Raw genomic sequence first — 4,313 nt, forward strand, 5'->3', positions numbered from 1 at the left:
CTTATCAATTTTATTAAATGCATCACTATTAAATTTGTATGCATTTTAATATAAATGTTTATTTATTTCTAAAATCAACAATATCATTCTTGCATTTTTTAATATTGTTAAAATTTTAAAATGACATGATAAATTATAAATAATATATTATTTTTTATTAAAAATACGAGTGAACAAGTATGGGTACAAGTACAACATTGATATCCATGCAGGTGTGGGTTTGATTATAGGAGATTTTTTTAAATTGCGAGTACGAGGACGAATACTATAATCCCCATTGTGAATCCTAGTAACGATACTAGTATAAATACTTATATAATTATAAGGGACGAGTACGAGTGCTAGTGTTGGTGTCAAAACGGATATGGACTAGGCACGAGAATTTTTGTAACAAATATGAAGAAAGGTTGAGAATAGGCTAGATTGGCTTACAAGAGACCTATAATCTGACTTATTTAAAGTCTCAACTAACTTAATCTATTTGATTAAAATACCATATTTATGCTCTTTAAAACATATTTGATTAAATAGACTAGATTTAAGCTATTAAAAAAGTCTATAAAACATAATTGACGATGATGACGAACACGAGCACAACTTCTGAGCGCCTCTCTTACTCTTCTCGCAATGTTGGACCGAATTGGAAGCGTGTGAGCGATAACGTTCTTCGAGCTTCGAAGCTTCCGGCGGTGGAGGTGGCTTAGCTCTGCCGTGTAGAGCTTCGAGTGATGAAGCTCTCACAATAATGGGAGATGAGCGTGTACTGAAGGTGGGAGGGAAGCGATTGCAGGATGCTTTTCGAATGAGGGGGAAAAAGTCTGAACCCCAATGATTGGCAATGATTGCCTCTTATATAAGCTTGATCCAAGAGGGCAATTTGGATAATTGGATCTGAAATTAAATCTGAATCGTCCAGCTGGCATCTAAGTGAAGGTGAGCTTTAAGTCATTAAATCACGTGGGATTTGCCACAAGTTCAATTCTCTAATCCATTTGCTTCCAATTCTTTGATCCAACTGTGGATATCCATTATTGAACCAAACTGATTTAGATTGTTGCTTGGATAATCATTGGTTTGAATTTTGCAGGACATGGTTGCTGAATTGGTGCTTGTGAGTGAGGGTGCCGTTGTGGATCCTTCGATTGCTCTTTCGTTGTGGTCGAGCATTGGTTGTAATCTGGCTCTGGACAGATTGAGATTGAGAAAGCATACCGGAATAAGACCTATCATTTGATGACTCGCCACCAGCTGCCCTTTTATCAAGTCTAAGCTCTTCTTGCGTATCAGGGTGAGTCATTTTCACAGGAGTGGTACGGTTATCTTGCAACTTGGTCATGTGGCTAATGTTCAGGTGTTTTGCAGGTCGTGAGGTCAAGTACAGGTCTTGATCGGGACAATATACCACTCATGAAACAACCAATCCTTTCCGTAACGGATGACGGCACATCTGCGGCTTATACGCGTATTGCATAAGGTGCTGCAATATTTTGCAACATTTCGTGACAGGATGAAAGTGATTCTGCAAGTGAGATTCAACCGCTGATTGGTTGCAAATGATCAAATGCAGGTTGAGTTTACTGGTTATGGTTGTAGCATGCAGATGGTTTTACATTGGTGCAGGAACCTTGATTTCTAATCAACTGATTTTGGTTACAAGGATGTTTCTTGTAACATGGCATTAATGTGGACTTGTGCAACCAGTGTTGCAGCATTTATGCACATCCTGCAGGTCTGTTTTGGTTCTGTAATAGGGCTTGTTGCGATGGCTGATGCATTGTGGGACGGTATCGTATCAGTGGGCACTCTGCAGGTTGGGATCTCATGCAGGATCAGTTTGCTTCGTTTGGCAATGCGTTGCCTTCTGCACCCAGTTGTGGAACACTTCGAGAACAACACATTGATGCCCTTTGCACGAACACGGGGATGCTTGTGCTTAAGGTATGGTTGCGATTTTGGCAACAACGAAATAGGGGAAAATCCAATTAGTCATTGATACCAAGGCTTTTTTCGCTGCTGTTTGGTTTACTTCTCCCTGGAAGGAGCTTTGAAGCTTTGTGGCCGACACATAAGCCAGTGGAAGAGTATAGTAGAGAGCCTTCACGTATATGAGATCTTCACTGCAAAGCTCTATCAGGGACCGGAGGAATTTGACCATCAGTTTCTTCTTTCGCATCGGTGAATTCAAATTCAGATTTCTTGTCCTTATTAATAATAGCATAGGTGTCATTCCCTTTTTCAATAGCACGCCTTCCTTGACAAGGTTGTCAATGATCTCTTCAATCAGAACCACTGTCTGGAAAATTTGATAGAACATCAGTAAGATCAATGGTATCCAGGTGACAATAGGTGAGCCACTCCTTGACCCGAACCAAATGTTGCTCATCTTCAACAGGGTCCTGGGCATTCTCTTCACCTTCAGAGCTAAGACAAAATGCTTGCTGTTTACATTTCCGACCTCCATTTTTAATGGATTTTTCACCCAAGGATGATTCACTTCTTCTTCTGTGCATTCCCTGAAGAAAGGAGGCTCATAATCCGTTGGCGTCACTTCGTCACAATAGAGGATCCAGTGAATCTATTATAAGATCACTCTATGTAGAGAAAATGTCAGCAGATGTCATAACGGTCGGTTCAAGTTCTTGGATTCAAGGTATTCTATTTCTACAATTCCAACCTCTACAACAAAACCCACAGGGACAACCTGATTTCCCTTAACATGTGGGAAACCAAAGCGGGACAGTTTTTTCTTCTTTTGACATTCTTCAATATTTTCATTAGCATTGTCAACCAGAGGCTTCATCAAACATGTCCTACCGGAGCCCCCGCTATTTCCTTTCAGTTACAGGAATGATATTGAGGTCCTTAGGTGCTGTCTTCTCATTAATTCTCCTAACATCTGTCACTGTAGCGTTGCAAAAGAAACATCTTTGACAGGGAGTCTTGGATATTAGTTGGATACTGTGATTTTCTTGTTGTAGAATTTAATTGTGGAAGGAATGAATGATGCAAGTCAACTGTCATGAAGCCGTTCCGCTGCAGCTGCAATGCATATACCGTGTTTATGCTGTTCGCGTATTACCCCGGTTCATGCTCGTGGCAAGTGTTTCTCTGATGTAAACTTTCTGTTGCCGCTGCTGAATCCAGTTAAGTGGCGCACTGAATCCATTATGCAAATGTCATTTTAGAATCAGTGAATGCCTAGTGATCAACAAGTTATCGAATCTTCTTGAAATTTAACCATGTGCATATGTAGTCTTTGCAGATTATGCTGTGTTGGTCTGTTGTGGTAGCCTGGGAGGCATGTTGGGTTAATTGTCGGTTGTACTGCATTTTTGCATGTTCCGAACCAGATCCACATGATGAAGCTTTTGCATTCAACGAACTATTAGCACCTAAGCTCATGTTTGCAGAAGATTGATGTGGATGCATATAAGGCATTACATTACCAACTACAGCAGATTGTTTCGAAGATCCTCGAGCATCTCGACTATGAAGACTGAACTGCTACACTGCCATGTCACTGGAGTTTCCAGCAACACCAGCATTGATGGGTAAGTCCCAATGGCAGGTCCATGAGCTGAAGGCTTTTCTTCTTTCTTCTCATCAGGAGCTAGCTGATGTCCATGCTCTATCCTCTTTTCATCATGAGAAAAATGTTCAGATGAATTCCTAGAAGTTGATCCTTGGCCATGACTCGGTGCCTGCATTGCCATAAGCTCCTGCAATTTAAAATTTCCAATTCGCATTTCTTGATCCTTAACAGATGTGGGACCTGTCATTTCCATTTTAGATTGCTGTTGTGACTGTATTGCCAAAGCAGACTTTTGTTGAGAACGCTGGAGAGCCTATTGATAATATGCTTGCTGGACAGGACTTAACACCTGCTGCTCAATGCCTTGACCCTGGTTAGTGCTAATGTTGATATTGAAAAGTTTGCATGGAAAGGTTGAATTGGATGATGTGAATGTGTGGGAATTAAGATTATGTATGGATTTGTGATTGTGTAATGGATATTGGACTTGGATTTAATTGGACACAGTTGGATTCAATTTCAAAGGGGATAATGAGTTGATTTATGGGTTAATGGATTAAAATAAAATCAATTTGGATTAGATGTTACTGGGCTTTAAGGAATTTGGATTTTGGATATGGATTTTTGTATTGATAATGGATAATGGATTTGAACAAAAAATGGTCTAATGGACCCAATTGTAAAAATGGATCAAATTGTAAAAATGGATAACCAAAGTGAATTGGACAATGAAATTGGATATGGAGATTAAAATTGGATTTGGATGCCAAAGATGGGTATG

General features: G+C 39.9%; 1 long non-coding RNA gene across 2 annotated transcripts; it reads left to right on the top strand.

Moving 5' to 3' along the window:
• The first annotated feature begins 561 nt into the window (after positions 1-561).
• On the top strand, positions 562-4,056 carry LOC127098137 (uncharacterized). Of its 2 annotated transcripts, none has more exons than XR_007793301.1 (4): positions 562-933; positions 1,088-1,288; positions 1,363-3,143; positions 3,254-4,056. It is a non-coding gene; the product is annotated as an uncharacterized LOC127098137 (long non-coding RNA). The 2 variants fall into 2 exon arrangements; XR_007793302.1 differs by having other exon boundaries at positions 563-933; positions 3,263-4,056.
• Positions 4,057-4,313: the final 257 nt, after the last annotated feature.

The sequence above is a fragment of the Lathyrus oleraceus genome, chromosome 6 (assembly GCF_024323335.1).
Source record: "Lathyrus oleraceus cultivar Zhongwan6 chromosome 6, CAAS_Psat_ZW6_1.0, whole genome shotgun sequence".
NCBI classification, from domain to species: domain Eukaryota; kingdom Viridiplantae; phylum Streptophyta; class Magnoliopsida; order Fabales; family Fabaceae; genus Lathyrus; species Lathyrus oleraceus.